Source organism: Geotrypetes seraphini, chromosome 4 (genome assembly GCF_902459505.1).
Source record: "Geotrypetes seraphini chromosome 4, aGeoSer1.1, whole genome shotgun sequence".
Taxonomy (NCBI): Eukaryota; Metazoa; Chordata; class Amphibia; order Gymnophiona; family Dermophiidae; genus Geotrypetes; species Geotrypetes seraphini.
The window spans coordinates 299,404,308-299,421,465 of NC_047087.1; the positions used below are offsets into that span (position 1 = coordinate 299,404,308).

General features: G+C 44.0%; 1 protein-coding gene and 1 pseudogene across 1 annotated transcript in view; both read left to right on the top strand.

Annotated features, from left to right (window-relative positions):
• The window catches only part of SORCS3 (sortilin related VPS10 domain containing receptor 3), a 1,299,528-nt gene that overhangs the window by 160,535 nt on the left and 1,121,835 nt on the right, over positions 1 to 17,158 (top strand). The gene's annotated exons all lie outside the window — the stretch shown is intronic.
• On the top strand, positions 4,770 to 5,382 carry LOC117359090 (annotated as a pseudogene).

The following is a 17,158-nucleotide window of genomic DNA, read 5'->3' on the forward strand; positions in this document are numbered from 1 at the left end:
AAAAACTTCACAGCCAAAAAGAAATGCAGGAAAAGAAAAAAAAAAAAAAACCCACCTCCAAAACACTGATAGGGGTAAAGAAATATATCTCCCCAAAGTCAGCTTCCTGCTTCCTCCTATAGAAGCTTCATCTTCCCAGCCCCAGTTTACACCAAACAGGCAAAGAAGAAAAAACAATTCAAAACAATTCAAAGGTTTAACCTTTCAGGGACTCACCTCCATAACTTCAGGAAGGTAACTGACCTCCTCTGGCCCACAGGCGGTATCCATAGCTTCCCAATCTGGTGGTTCCCTGGAGGTTTGGGGTGAAGCCAGTCTCTCCTCAAGCATGTCCACCTCTTGGCCCAACCATGGCTCAGCAAGGCACTGCTTTGCTCCCTTGGTCCTTTCCACCACCTCCTTCTGCTGCCTCCAGCACTGCTCCTGAGGCTGTTTCACCTGCTTCTCTTGCTCCTCCCCCGGCTCCTCCTCTAGCTGTTCCAAGCCCTGCATTTTATGCTTGGAAGAGCCACGCCCGCTGCACCTGGAGCGGAGGAGGGGAATTGATTCTCTAAGCCGAGAAGCCTGGCTTCCTCCATACTGCTTTTTAAGGGACTATCTCAAAATAACAGGCTTCTCTTTAAAAACAGTAAACCTTCTTGGCTCAGAAATAAACCTTTCCTGAGGTCTCCTTTGTGTGTGACTGGGTAACCAGTCCCTGACTTGCTCAGCTTCACTGCCTGGGGAGTAGCCAGCTAACTCCTGACTATGGCTACCGACCTGGTCAGCTCTTTTGGTAAGGGACCGTAAGTTTCTAATGCTGCCTTTTCTTGGGAAAAAGCCAGCACTGGTGCTGGGTTGGTCACAGGTTTCATTGACTTGTCTACAAGTAGTCCCAAGTCTCTTTCCTGGAGGCTCTCTCCGAGTACAGCACCGGACATCCTGTATTCGTGCATATGATTTTCTGTTATATATTTACATTGAGGGATCAGTTGTATAAATGGTTTTGAAAAACGAGTGCCAAGAAAAAACTACACAAAGCACTATTCTATAAACTTTGCTCAAAGTGAGGTGCCATTTATAGAGAAGAATTTAGGGCCCACATCTAACTTTAGGAGCGAAGATTTATACTAACTAAACCCTGGCGCACATCCTTGTGCCTGCATTAGGCGCTGTTCCCTCTTATTCTATAACAGCATACATAAATTGCAGCAATGCCCCTCCCATGGCCTTTCCGCCTAGTTGGGATCACTCATAAAATTTACGCGTGGATCCCATCATAAATTCTAATTAATGCCAATTAGCACCGATAATTGAATTATTAGCACCCAAATATTGGCGCTAGCTTGTCATTCAATTAAATTGTTTGCGGAAATTAGGCGCCCAAATTTCTGCATGCAATTTTTAGTGTCATTCATGAAGGTTTTGAGTTTTAGGCAAAAAAAAAAAAAAAAGTTTTAGTTAGTAATTATGAAACTAAGGGCTCCTTTTACCAAGCCGCGTTAGCGGTTTAACACGCGTAATAGCGCGTGCTAATTTGCCATCCGCGCTAGCCGCTACCGCCTCCTCTTGAGCAGGCGGTAGTTTTTCGGCTAGCGCGGGGGTTAGCGCCCGATAAAAAGTTGCGTGTGCTAAAGCCGCTAACGTGGCTTCTTAAAAGGAAACCTAAATCAGAGGCATTTATTTGGTAGGCAGTTATGTAAGTATATTCCCTCCTTCTAGATCTCTCATTCGCTCCCTCTTTAATTTTGAAACCACATTGAATCACATAGCAGATACCAAACGGCTTCGGAAAAAGGTGGAAAGAAATTGACAAACTTTTGGGCGAACTCACTAGAAGTAATAATAATAATAATTTTATTTCTTATATACCGCCAAAGCTGTAGTAGTTCGAGGCGGTTTACAATAAAGAAGAGCTGGACAATCAGCGAATGGGTACAATCAGCAGATACAGATACAATTAATATATGTAAGCATGGAACAGGTACAATATAAGGGATCAAATGTAAGGTGAGCGGGAAGGAAGGTAAGAAAAAAGATCTTAGGGGGAAAGGGTCGGGTAAGAGGTCTTAGGCTACAAATCGGTTAAATAGATTAGTTTTTAATAATTTTCTGAAGTTTAGGGACGTGAGATAGTATTGCTCAGCCAATCATTTAGATGACCTGCTTGGAAGGCTAGAGTTCTGTTCAGGTATCTTTTGTAACGGCAGGCCTTTAGAGTTGGATGGCTGAAGAGATGGGCTCTGCGAGTGGGTCTGGATGGACAATCTAAGGTAAAATGGAGAACCAAGTATAAGGGAGCCGAATCAAGAATGGATTTGAAACAGAGACAAGCAAACTTGAACTGCACTCTTGCTTCCAGGGGCAGCCAGTGGAGTTTTTGGTAGTAGGCAGTTATGTGTTCCCATTTTTTTAGTCCAAAGATCAGTCGAACTGCCGAATTTTGGATGATACGTAGTCTTTGAATGTTTTTTTTTGATGGATCCCAGGTAGATAATGTTGCAGTAGTCGAGTAAGCTCAGGATGGAGGATTGCACCAGTAAGCGGAATGAGGATGCATCAAATTATTTTCTGATGGTTCTTAGTTTCCATAAGGCGGAGAAGTAACAGCTGAAAGATCCACTCTCATAGTGACATTTGCCTTAGAGTTTGATAGAGATTTACCCCCTGTTTTACGAAACTGCGATAGCAGTTTCTAGCGTGGAGAGCCGCGCTGAATGGCCCGCGCTGCTCCCGGCGCTCATAGGAACTCAGCGTCGGGAGCAGCGCGAGCCTTTCAGCGTGGCTCCCCGTGCTAGAAACTGCTATCACAGTTTCGTAAAAGGAGGCCTTACGGCCTCTTTTACAAAGCCGTGCTAGAGGCTGCGCTCTGCTAACGGCCCTGAAGCCCATCGAAATTTAAAGGGCTTCGGGACTGTTGCCACGCGGCTTTGTAAAAGGGGCCGTTAATTTTTCAAACTTACTTTAGACCTATGAATGATATATTTTTCGGTTCAAAAATTTGTGTGTTTCCAGATTTATCTCAAGTGGCACAGAACAGGAGAAAAGACTTTTTAGTCTATAGACCCAGGGTTCAAGCTCTGGGCGCATCTTTTGATTTGAAATTTCCTGCAAAGTTTTGTGTTTCGCTTCAGGGGATAATTTCTTATTTTTTGAACCAAAATTTATTGGCCGCAGTTTAATGAACCGGCTGTTGGGGGTTTTCCTTCTGTCTTTCTCAGCTGCCCTTAAGATTTACATATATTTACATATATTTTTTAATTTGTTATTTTCTCTTCTTGGATTGCTCCAAATTGCGGACTAAATAATTTATTATTTCTTATAATGCTATGTATAACTATAGTGGAATTTTTATTTCTAATCTGTATTCAAGTAATGTTTACTTGTTTAAAATGTGAAATGTTAATAAATAAATAATAATGATAATAAAAAAAAGATACAAACGGCTTATTGAGAAGGGAAGGAGTACGGTATAGTCACCAGTGGACATAATGAGTCCTCTGCGATTGATTCTCCTGTTCATGAAAGTACTTTCATATTGGACATAATGGCCTCCTTTCTCTCACACTGAGCGTAATAATTTGCTAAATGTGGTATCGCTTGCACACATTAATGAAAATATTCATGTACAAAAACTGCATTAAAGTAATAATATGGGCTCTAACATAAATGAACAAATGTTAGGGAGTTAACAATTTCTCCTCATGGGTCTCTCGTCGGCTCGGCTCTGCTTGGTGACAATACGCTTTGCTTTTGTAGAAGCAATTAATATTTTCAGCCTGCCTAGCAGTGCCAGGGACCTTTGCTGTCTCTGCCAGAGTAAAGGAGTTTGGACGTTTTTGAGTGCTCTCCCTCTTTCTAGAACAGGGAGAGACTGCGTCTTCCTTCCTGACCGACAGGATGGGAGAATATATATCCCTGGGTGGGAAAATCTGGGCTGGAAAAAAAATACCCAGCCCAAAAGAGAAAGGCGGACAGGTGAGGAGGATTGTGACTTGTGGGATTAAGTGACTTGCCCACGGTCACAAGGAGCAGCGTGAGTTTGAACCCACAACCTCAGGGTGCTGAGGCTGTCGCTTTTAACTACTGCGCCACACTCTCCCATCTAAGGGTTGGGGAGTTTCTGGTGCAAGGAATGATACAACGGATAAAGGTATCTCACAGTGAGTGGGGAGTTATGAGTTGTAAGCGGCTTCAAAAAAGTGGGCTTTTAGCTTGGATTTGAACACTGCTAGAGATGGGGCATGGGTGGCGTCTTGACTCCGGCAGTCTGTTCCAGGCATATGGTGTGGCAAGAAAGAAGGGACAGTCTGGAGTCGGCGATGGAGGAGAAGGGTACAGATAAGCGGGACTTACCTGATGAATATTGTGCCCATATGCCCCGTTTTGAATGGGACTGTCCCGTTTTTAATAAGTGTCCCATTGTCCTGAAGCACAGTTTGGGGACACTGAAATGTCCCATTTTGAGCAACCCACTGCAGTGTTCTCCCTAGCGCAGGAGTGCCAAAAAGCGAAGTAACGCGAGCCGTGCAGCGACTGCACAAGCTTTCCCCCCCCGACATCAATTCTGACGTCGGAGAGGAAGTTCCGGGCCAACCAATCACTGTCTGGCTGGCCCGGAACTTCCTCTCTGACGTCAGAATTGACGTCGGGGGAAGGCTTGTGCAGTTGTTGCACACTGTGCTGGTGGCTTAGATTAATCTGCGGCAGTGGCGGCTTTGGGGTGGGGGAGCGAGAAAGAAAGCGAGCAGCCTCACGCTGACCTGGATGTTCACTCCTAGGCGCCGAGGATGTGGAAGCGCCGGGCCCGAAGTAGGAGGCAAGACGGGAGACCGAGACCTAGAGAGAGCCAGCCCGAGCCAAGATTACAGAAACTGGAAGTTGAAGCCAATAATGCCTTTGATTAGTACCGAGCGAGACCTGTACTTTGAAGGGGTTGGGGGTATCTTCTGTGCACCTTTGGGATTTGGACCATGGTTTTGCGAGGGTATACTGATCAAGAAAGCTGGTGATGGTTCAAAGAAAATTAAACGCTGCTGGGACTCGATCCATGTTGTGGAAGTCCAGGAAAAGTCAAGTGGTTGCACTGCACATTAGAAGCTAACGTCCACAGCTGCAGACCAATAAGACTGGATCAGGTACCATGAACCTTGGAGGCAGCCTCACTAGACAGATGGAGGATGAGACCGTGAATGATTCCTTCCTACCCATAGCCAATATTGGAAGACTAGTAGAGGATATGGAAAAAATAGATCCGAAGCACGCTCAACGAGATCTCTTTGGGGGAAAGCCAAGGACGTTGTTAATGGACTGAGGTCCATTCAGACGTTTGCAGACAAATCAAAACAAGAAGCTCCTAAAAATGACCTGGTGGAAGCCTTGAAGAGAAAGCAGCAAAGTTAAAATGGTTTCCATGCAAATCGAAGACATTCCTTTTCTATCAATCATTGACTTCTTATCCTTTTCCCCTTTCATAACGTATGTCAAGTCTTGGTTAGATGTTCTGTCCCCTCCTGAAAGTTGCCAAACAACAATAGGAGTATAAAATTACTTTTAATAAATATGCTCTTCAAAAATTGATTATCAAAATACCAGCATATATCTAAAGTTAAAAGGGAATAGATTACGTACAAACGTAAGGAAGTTCTTCTTCACCCAGAGAGTGGTAGAAATCTGGAACACTCTTCCGGAGGCTGTTATAGGGGAAATACCCTCCAGGGATTCAAGACAAGGTTAGATAAGTTCCTGCTGAACCGGAACGTACGCAGGTAAGGCTAGACTCAGTTAGGGCACTGCCGCGTGAGCGGACGGCTGGGCACGATGGACACTGGTCTGACCCAGCAATGTTCTTATGTTCTAAATATATAATGTGAAAAGTGCTCAGTGCCCTTTGTCTCCTTCACAGACGGTGCCGCTAAGAGAACCCGTTTGGGACCATCATAACACTCTTCCGTCCCAGTACAAAAATGTTACTACAACAGCTACTATGAAAATTGAAAAAAAAAAGGTAGCGCTTATCTTATATGTGGAGTAACTGATCTCGTACGTTCATCATGACCAAATGGCGGCCCGGCAGGAATTTAACTTTGCTGTTGTGCTTTAAAGTGACTAATGCGTGCTCATGAAATTGTGCATGAAGCGACTGCTCCGCTACTCAGACCTAAGTTTCCCCCAAAAGGGCTTCCTCAGGAGGAGGTTAATCGAAAACGCACAATATATATAATAGAATTAGAACAAAACACCCCACCACAAAATACAACACAACCACTCGACTTTAGTTGATAAAAACCTGATGCACCCACACACGAAAACTATGGGCTCCTTTTATCAAGGTGCGCTACAGGGGTTAGCGCGTCGGACATTTCATCACATGCTAACCCCCGCGGCAAGGACCTCTTATAGGGGGGTCCTTGATAAAAGGACCCCTATAAGAGCAAGAAAATTTGGAGGAAGTAAAGACTGTCCAGTTGGAATTGGTCAAGGAAAGATCATTTATTTCCTGCAAGTTGGAGAACTTTGGAAAATTCACTCAGGAAAAATAATTTAAGATTTCTAAACTTTCCTAAATGCCCAGTCATCTCCCCAGTGGAGGTGGCGAGAAAGTACTTCCGAGAAGTCCTAGACATTCCATTGGAAAATTTGCCTCCAATTGTTAGGGCTTATTACCTGGATATAAGGAGACCTCAAGGGGAGTCGACTCCTAAGGAAAAATCTAAAGATAATGTTGATTTATCTTTATTTCTAGAAAGTTCTCTTGAGGTGGTTACAGATAAAACCACTCTTTTGTTGACTTTAGCCTTGGAAAGCGATAGGGACTATGTTTTACGTCTGTTTTTCCGTCATATATATGACAAATGTTTGGGCTCAAATGTTAGAATTTTTTTCCAGATTTAGCTCAGAAAAACCAGAGGTGTAGAAAGGAGTTCCTGGCATTGCGGCCTAGAATAATAGCCCTTGGGGCTACTTTTCTGCTAAAATTTTCAGCAAAATGTTTTATTTCTTATCAAAATAAAAATTTTCTCTTTTTTGAGCCTAAACAGTTATTAGATTTTTTTAGGACCAAAATAAGGGTTGGTTTCTTAGTCCATTGATGTCTATCGGCTGTAGGGTGGATAACCAGGGCCATTACTCTAATTTTGAATATTTTCTTCAGTTTATTGAAATGTATTTCCTTTCTTGAATCCAAAATTTGTGAACTAAATAGCTGATTGGATTTCTAATATACACTTTGGTGTATTTACATGTTAATTTTTTCTTTTTTTGTATATTCCGATTCTTTTTCAAGATTGTTATGCTTGATAAAAATGTAAAAGGGTATAAATAATAATAATAATTAAAAAAAAAAACATGTTCCCACCCTGCATTACATTTTGAATTTGTTACTTTATTATATCAGACCAGCAGGCTGCAAGGAAGGGAAACCGCAGGAAACCTAAACCTCCAGGGGCAGTTTTTAATTAGGTACATCGATTTGAAGTATGATTAAGCGATTAATAAAATTTTAAATAAAACTTGAAACTGTTGCCAACTCCTCTTTCCATCACGTCTTCATTATGCTGGTCTTTGATTCGGCTGGGAACGGACTCCACTTTTGCTCTCATATCAATCCGTACTCTGCCATGTCACTGCCCTTTTGCAGTCCCAACTTTATCTAGTACCGTGTTTCCCCGAAAATAAGACACTGTCTTATATTAATTTGGGGCCCATAAAAGGCACTAGGTCTTATTTTAGGGTAGTTCTGTAGAGTGGCATTATGACTTCAGGTTTGCGGCTAAGTTTCATTAGCCGCAAACCTGAAGTCATAATGCCACTCTACAGAACCATGGTGAGACCTCACCTGGAATACTGTGTGCAATTCTGGAGGCCACATTACCGTAAAGATGTGCTTCGGGCTGAGTCGGTCCAGCGGATGGCCACTAGGATGGTCTCCGGACTCAAGGGTCTCTCATACGAAGAAAGACTGGGCAAGTTGCAGCTCTACACTCTAGAGGAGCGTAGGGAAAGGGGTGACATGATTGAGACGTTTAAGTACATCACAGGTCGTGTTGAAGTGGAAAATGACTTATTCTTTCCCAAAGGACCCTCGGCCACAAGGGGGCACCCGCTCAAACTCAGAGGAGGGAAATTTAATGGCGACACCAGGAAGTATTTTTTCACAGAAAGGGTGGTAGATCACTGGAACAGACTTCCAGTGCAGGTGGTCGAGGCCACCAACGTGCTCAACTTCAAGAATAAATGGGACATCCACGTGAGATCCCTACGAGAGTTATGAAACTAGGTCATCAGCATCCAGATCTAATGGGGTGGGTAAGTGGGGTGGGCAGACTTGATGGGCTGTGGCCCTTTTCTGCCGTCATCTTTCTATGTTTCTATGTTTTTTTTTTTTTCATGTACAATGATCATCTCTCCCTTCCTCTCCTCCACCCCCAATTCTTCCTATTTCCTTTCTCCCCCCCCCCACGCAACTTCATTCCTCCCCTCACACCATCCCCTTGTGCAGTATCTTTCTATCCCTCCCATCTCCCCCTGCCGCCGCCGCGCACCCCGCGCCCTCCTGCTGACCTTTTCATCTCTCCCTCCCATCCGAACCCCAACCGCGAGCCGATATACCTGGAAAGAAACGGCAGTGTCGGCAGCACAGGCTGAATCGCGGCCTGCTCTTCTCACGTCGGGCGTTCCTCTGCCGCATCACCGATGATGTCATCAGCAACGCAGCACAGAACGGCCGGGCATGAGAAGGGCAGGCCGCGATCCAGCCTGTGCGGCCAACACTGCCGTTTCTTTCCAGGTATTTCGGCTCGCGGTCGGGGTTCGCATGGGAGGGAGAGATGGAAGAGTAGGCGGGGGTCACGCTGGGGGGGGGGAGTGGGGAAAGCGCTACTGCTGGCGACTAGGGCTTATTTTCGGGGTAGGTCTTATTTTCGTGGAAACATGGTAGTTATTTGCTTAATGGACTGAATATCGGCACTAACTGAATAACCATTAAGGGCTCCGCGATCTCAGGAAAAATTGCTGCTTGCTGCTCCATCTTTTCAACATGTTTGGTTAGATATCTACCGTTCCTTTACTGTTGATATTGAGGGGGCTTAGCTTTCCAACGCATTGCCAGAAGCACTGCGAAAAAGCTAGTCCTACTGAGCAATTTAGAAAGCAGTTAAAGGCAGAGTTGTTTACTCAGGCGTTTGCTGATTAGGTTTGCATCATAACCTAGTGTAACTACATATGTTTGACTGCCGTTTGTTTATTTTATGGTTTGCTTGACTTCTGTATTTCTTTTTTGTAGTAGACGAGGAGGGCTGTTTTCAATATGACGTCTAAGTCCGACTTTGGACGTCTTACGAAGTATGTCCAAAAATCGGGTAGGAAAAATGTCTATTTTCGAAACCACAAAACCTCTATTTTTTTTTTTTTTTTTCAAGTGGACATTTCTAGACATTTGCACGTACAGCAAAAGATTAGAGAAATTGGGCCTCTTCTCCCTCGAACAGAGGAGACTGAAAGGGGACATGATCGAAACATTCAAGGTACTGAAGGGAACAGACTTAGTAGATACGGACAGGTTGCTCACCCTCTCCAAGGTGGAGAGAACGAGAGGGCATTCTCTACAGTTGAAAGGGGATAGATTCCGTACAAACGTAAGGAGGTTCTTCTTCACCCAGAGAGTGGTAGAAAACAGCTCTTATGGAGGCTGTTATAGGGGAAAACACCCTCCAGGGATTCAAATAGGGGAAAACACCCTCCAGGGATTCAAGACAAAGTAGATAAAGACAGGTTGTTCACCCTCTCCAAGGTAGGGAGAACAAGAGGGCACTCTCTAAAGTTGAAAGGGGATAGATTCCGTACAAACGTAAGGAAGTTCTTCTTCACCCAGAGAGTGGTGGAAAACTAGAAATGATGTGCTCGGACATATAAACTGCTTGCATAAACCATGCAAGAGTTGAATGGGAACCATCATAAGAATGTCATAGTTCCTCCTGCCGCCTGCGCACACCATCATAATTTATAAATAAATAAAGTCAAAATTTAGCTTTTGTGTGAAGCTGGCGGCTACCTTCTTCCTCCTGCAAAGCTCGCATAGACAAAAGAGGCGACTTGTGATGCTCAATCCATTTATTCACTGCTAAGACCCATAAGGCCTGCCTCAGGAGTCTTGTTTCCAATGAAGTGCAACTTATCGCATATGTCTCTTATCTAAAAAAAAAAATCAACCAATCAATGGTAATTAAGACACTGTTAGAAGCCTGATCGCTATACTGGCAACAATCTCACGCATCCACCACCATCACTCTTGAAAAATGTAACAACCTCCCCTCAAATGTGCTGCAACCTGAAGGCTCCTCTCTACTTGAATTTGGGTTTTACTAATGGCTTCTTCAGGAGGAGAAGCCAACTGTAAACATTTCAAATAAAAACACACTAGACTATCCTAGTTAGGAATCCGTCCAATTATTTAACTTCATCCAAGGTCCAAAATGGTTTTTTGAAGCTATTCATCTGTATGCTTACATATTTAGCAGAAACACCAGGGTAAAAAATTCCCTAGACTAGGTAAACAAATAGCCAACAGGGGTTGCCAGGGTGTCAATTTAACTGTTACACCACCTGGTTCTTATGTCACAATGTGCCAAAGAGGCAACTTCTAGTTGGATAGCCCCAAACTAATACACAATTCAAACCAGCACAATTAATCTATTGCAACATAACATCCCGACTTTATCCTGACTGTGAAACAATTGAGGCTGAAAGTGTCTAGAGTCGGCATGTTTGCTTGAAAGGGTCCCCAAGAGTAGAATAGTCTTGGGGACCCATACAAGAAAATATGCTGACTCTAGACATTTTCAGCCTCAGTTTAGGTACACTTCTCCCTCCCTATACGCAGTTTCGATGTTCGCGGTTTTTCCCCAGGGCCCCCACCTCAGAATCGTTTGTTGGCATTGAAAAAAAATGGCCCCAGGACTTGGAGAGAGGCGATCAGAGGTGGCGGGGGGGGGGGGGGGAGGCAATCAGAGGCGGTGGGGGGAGGGCGATCGGAGGCGGAGGGAGGCGATTGGAGGTGGCGTGGGGGCGATCGGAGCATGGACCTTACCTGGTGGTCTAGTGGTGACACAGGGCAGGAGTGATCTTCCTACACTTCTTCCCCATGCAGAGTCGTGCTGTGAGTTCCCGTGGTCTCACGAGACTACAACAGGGAGTTCCTGTTGTAGTCTCGTGAGACCACGGGAACTCAGCAGCATGGCTCTGCACGGGGCAGGAGTGTAGGAAGATCGCTCCTGCCCCACGCCACCGCTAGACCACCAGGTAAGGTTCGGGGGTGAGTCAGAGCTGTCCAAAAGTTATTCGCGATTTTTCCCTATTTGCGGCCCGGCTCTGCCCCTAACCCCCGCGAATAGGGAGGGAGAAATGTAGTTTCAAAAAATTGTTAAAAAGACATCTTTTGTATGATGAAATATAGGAGCTGAACCATTTTTTGATTTCTACGTGGGCGCTGGCCGCCTGGCCTTTGAGATTTTATGCTGTCTGCTTTCATTATTCTGTATGTGTTGAAATTTTTGCGATTATTATGTATGTGCCATGTTGTAACCTGCCTTGGGCAAGGCGGGATATAAGTAAAGATTAAGATTGTGTTTCTGTCCATAAAAAAAACCATATCAGATTTGCCGTATATGGCAAGACAGATCAAGATAGGCTGGAGTGGCCTTTGACAGCAACTCCAGTAGGTGGGACTTATGGACGGTGTCAGGTGGACTTCTACAGGCTGTGCCCTGAAAATGGCAAATGCGGTTTAAGATCAAGTCTACGCATTTTATATCCCATTCATTGTTGGTTAATCTTGAATTGATACTAAGTGTGACTGCTGGACAGACTAAATGGACCATTATGCTGCTACTATGATGCCATGCTGTGTTGAATTTTTGCCCTACTTATGTCCTTGTCTATTATACCTTTAGAAATGTGAATACTGTAGACCTGGTGGTACCGTAATCCGTGCTTCACTCGGCATCAACCAGGCTCTTAACACTCCATGAAAGAAATGGCTTCTCTGCTTACTAAATTATATCGCACTGCCTTTGACGTATTTAAGTTGACATGCAATGATGATTGATGACTCATCATAGTTAATAATGGCAATAATTTTCACAGCCTTAGATCAGATGACGCCTCGCGGTACTTTGCATTGTTCCTAAGCATTGCACTGGAAGAGAGATGGTTATACTTATGGAATCTTTCATCATGACAAATTCTAAACATTCTAGAAAATCTCACTCACTCTTCTCGTTGCCTTCTGCGAAGGGATGCAAATGTAAGAAATTCCAGGAACGATTGTTGTCCTTCCGGGCAGCCTCGTGGATTAGGGATTTTGACTCACAGATTTACACTTTCAAATTCGTATCGACAATTTCGATGTGCTTTAAAGACGCATCTCTTTATAGAATCTTTTGGACGTTAGACACTGGTTGCTCATTAATTTGTATTGCTAATCTCTGTGAACCGCATGGAAATTAACGGTATTTGCGGTATGTAAGTGAGTTTTTATGTTATGTTATGGCGACAATTTTGACAGTTTCAAAGCAGAAAGGGAAGAAAGAACTTCATTGGTTGCTGAAGTTTGCTTGTATTAGTTATAAATCAATCTTTTGGCTTGTCACCCCTTGTTTCCCATTTTTCTTTGAACCACTCAAACAAGTCCACACGTAGAGTTTGTTTACATTCCCTTCTGTTAAATTATGTTGTTATAAAAGGTTTCTTGAGAGAACTCTCTCTTTTCAGGCTGCTAAATTGAATGTTTTGTTTGGAAAAATCATGCCAGGAGCTTCCTCCTATCTTGATTTTAGAAAACTATTGAAGACCGAATTATTTGATAAAGTTGTATCCTAATTGTATTCTGTCGTCTTTTTAAAATTTTATGCATTTCTTATGTTTTTACTTCCTGATGTATTTCCATTTTTAAATTGTATTTTCGCTGTATGTTCAGTTTTTACTTATTGCAGGGGTGTCAAAGTCCCTGCTGGAGGGCCGCAATCTAGTCGGGTTTTCAGGATTTCCCCAATGAATATGCATGAGATCTATTTGCATGCACTGTTTTCATTGTATGCTAATAGATCTCATGCATATTCATTGGGGAAATCCTGAAAACCCGACTGGATTGCGGCCCTCGAGGAGGGACTTTGACATCCCTGACTTATTGTGAACTGCCTAGAACCATTCCTGGTTAGGCGGTATATAAAAAAATAAAATTATTATTATTATTATAGGTTAACCATTGTTCAATTTATCTGTTTACCCACTGGCATTCTGGGTAACTCCCATAACCCGCACATCTGGAGCCCCTCATTAGGAACTCGGCAATACTTTTAGTCCCTCTCCCCCTCTTTTACTAAGGTGCACTAACCCAGGGGTAGGGAACTCCGGTCCTCGAGAGCCGTATTCCAGTCGGGTTTTCAGGATATCCCCAATGAATATGCCTGAGATCTATTTGCATGCACTGCTTTCAATGCATAGTCATTGGGGAAATCCTGAAAACCTGACTGGAATACGGCTCTCGAAGACCGGAGTTCCCTACCCCTGCACTAACCGATTAGCGAGCGCTAATCGAATTAGTGCACGCTAAACGCTAACGCGTCCATAGACTAACATGCATGCGTTAGTGCACCTTAGTGAAAGAGGGCCTCTGTTTTGACGTCCTGTATCCTGACGTGAATAGGATTCAGTTTGCCCTCATTTGCCAAAGCCCAAGCCAGCCCCAACTTACCTGTGATTTTCACATCTGATCTGGCCTCTTCCCACTCCTCCCCTTCCCCCACACCTCTAGTTGTTTACTGTCATGAGCTGGAACGTCAACTTTCTCCTCATGACTGCGTCATATCTCTCGCCGGCGTCGCTTCCAGGTGCCATGCGTAGGAAGTGACATCAGAGGGAGAGCTGACAGGTTCGCGAGGAGCACGTTAGAGTTCTTGTCGCTCGCGGTGATGAACCTACTAGATGTATGGGGGAAGGGAAGGGGGGCGCTCGCGGCAGGAATGTTCGGAGGAGGAGTGGGGATGGAGACAAGGGCGGGGGAAGGGCACCACCGCCCCAGGCGCCTCTCACCCTATGGTAACTTTTTGAGTTGAATGCTCAGTGATTCTCTCTGTACTGCAAGGCTTGTCCGAAAAGATACAGACGATGAGGTTGACGTGCGCAGATTAGGAAACTCTTAAATCTTATAACTCATCCATTCACTAGAGTGCTAGACAAACTGGAACCATCCTTTATCATACCAGGAAGCCTGAGCCCCCCTCCCCCCACAAAAACAACTCTGGACTAGCCTGAAAGATTTGGGTTTTGTTATTAATTAACTAGATCTTGGCATCTCAAGTCCTCTAAATTTTCTTCACACTTCTACCTCTAACCCTCTGTTGAAGTTCCTTCCTATTTCTCCTACTGTAAACCGCGTCGAGCTCTACGAACGTGGAGATGATGCGGTATACAAACCTAAAGATTAGATTAGATTAGATTAGATTAGATCAGGGGTGGACAACAAGGTCCGCAATCCAGTCGGGTTTTCAGGATTTCTCTGCCTCCCATTGTATGCAAATGGATCTCATGCATATTCATTGGGGAACTCCTAAAAACCCGACGGGATTGTGGCCCTCGTTGCCCACCCCTGAACCAGATTATAATCTGTATGGAATAAAATCAGATAACATGCTGTCACCCCGCTTTAGACCAGGATGAGAAATGGCCAGTTGACTCATCTTGTCATATATCCGTTACCGATCTGCGTACAATTAACGTACCTGACCTTCAATCTGATTCCTATTTACAATTGATTTTGACAGGTAAAGTCTGATTTTGTTATGTTTTGACTTTAGTGAGTACAACATGCATTTTCAAAAGGAGGACCAAGTCAGACTCAAAACATCCACAACCGCCCCCCCACCCCCCAGGTCCATGGCGCAGCCATTTTCAAAGAAGAAATATGTTGAGGTTTTCTTATCAAAAATACACGAGAACATCCAAAATGAACAGCTGCTTTACAAACTGAAACATCCAGATTGTGATTAAATCCAAAAATCCAGGGACAAGGAAGTCGGGCAGTATGTTTTATAGAAATGGCCACACAGATGTCCTTGCAGAGCAGAGCGGCAGCCTAGTGGTCAGGGCAGTGGACTGTAAACCAGGGAACTCAGGTACATTACCCCTCCCTCCCCGACTACAATTTGGAATAATCTACCTGTTTACATTAGGACTGATATCAATTACTTAAGGTTTCGTAAAAATTTTTAAAAAATTTTTAGGTGACTTATTGCAATAATGTTATGATGATATTTTAATTATTATTTTTGTATTTTCCCATAGATTTTACGGCCTCTTTGAATGTAAATCGCCATGACCCTATTTGGTATAATGTGATTAATAAGTTGTGTATTAGATTAGATTAAATCCTAAACCCTTCGGGAACAGGGAAATACCCACTGTATCTAACTGTACACCAACTCAGTAGCCTTCAGGCTTTAGGGCATCGTAAATATTTATGAGGGCTCACAATTTAAATAAAAAATAAAAGAGCTGTAGTGGGACTTGAACCTGGGTCCCCTTGTCAGTGGCATATTAAGGGGGTTGTGGGGTGGGTAGCGCTCCCCAGACGTTGACTTGGTGGAGATGCCAGCACCTGTCCCCCCCCCAAACTGGTAATAGCTATAGGGAGTTCCCGTCGTAGTCTCGAGAGACTACGGGAACTCACAGCAACCATTTCCTAATGGCGATCTGCACGGGGCAGGAGCATAGGAAGATTGCTCCTGCCCCGAAAGCCCGCTAGACCACCAGGTAATTCCGGGAAGGCGGGAGGGAGGTGGGGGTGGGTCAGAGCCGGATATTCACGGTTTTTCGCCATTCACGGTCCGGCTCTGCCCCTATCCCCCGCGAATCCGGAGGGAGAAGTGTATACCATCTTACAATATATTATTGCCCATAGGACCCCTGAAGAAGACATCTTTGTTGAAACACAGACCGTGTTGGGTCCCACGTTACTAGTGGATTGGGTTCTATATGTTTGGGGTTTTTTTGTGGATTATCAAGTTGTACTTACAATAAAGTCTATATCAGGAACATCAACTCTCCAAAGAGTCTTTTGGTTTACCTATTTCAAACACCACAATCTCCACAGAAAATACAAGGAGAAATCTGAGTAAGGCATGAAACAGTTAGCCATGTGTCATGCCTTGGCGACCATCATGATCTCTCTCCTCATTTTGATTTTCGGATATTTTGTGTACACCCCGTTTTTCGGAACTGAACTATATCACACCAAGTCATCATGGTTTCTCTTCTGCAATGCATTCTGGTTTTTTTCTAGAATGTGAAGAATACAGACTTCATTCCTTATTCTCTGTTACAAACATATATCGCAAGACCTCAAGCTATAATATTATTGCTTTCATCTGCAGCTAGCGTGGATGCAATCCTTGTCTTCCTCCTGCTTCTCATTACTAGGGTAACAGATTGTCCATCTGCCATGTTGCGGCAAGTATCTGGCTTTGGCCATCACTGATGGGTACCAAGTTCTCCAACCAGAGAAACTGTTTCCGGTGCTCAGAAATTGTATGCGGCACCAATGGCTCCCAGAAGAAACCAGGAGCTAAAACCTAAGGCAATTTTCATCCCCAGCTGCACAAGACTCTAGGAGGTGTAGTGCTACTGTGCTGCTCTCTCAGGCAACTCCCAGAAGATTTACACTTTCTGGACGGTGGGACATTATCTTATCTAAACCTTGTTTACTTCAGTAGCCTTCACTGCTGATGCATGGCTCACTGATGGAAATCGGCTGGAGCTGGCGATAGGAGAAGCTGCCTTCCAGTCATGGAACAGTAGACTGAGGACTGCTTTAGATGCTTCAATAAATTTTCAACAGTTATCGCTCGTATGTCAAGGGCTAGATAGATACAGTTTCTTTGTTCTCAGAAGTGCGAATCAGACTAAGCTGGTGCTTAGTGTTTTAGGGATACTTATCTGTCATAGGAAAGAAGGATTATTGCTAACTGTTATATTTTTTTTTGTAAGAAATCTGCTGCTAGGACATGGTGCTAGACATGAATTTGTTCACTCTAGTTATCTACCAATAAATTATAATATATTTACAGAATACGTGTGTTGAGCCTTCTTATTACCAGCAAATAATCTGAACCTGGGTCAGGGGAAA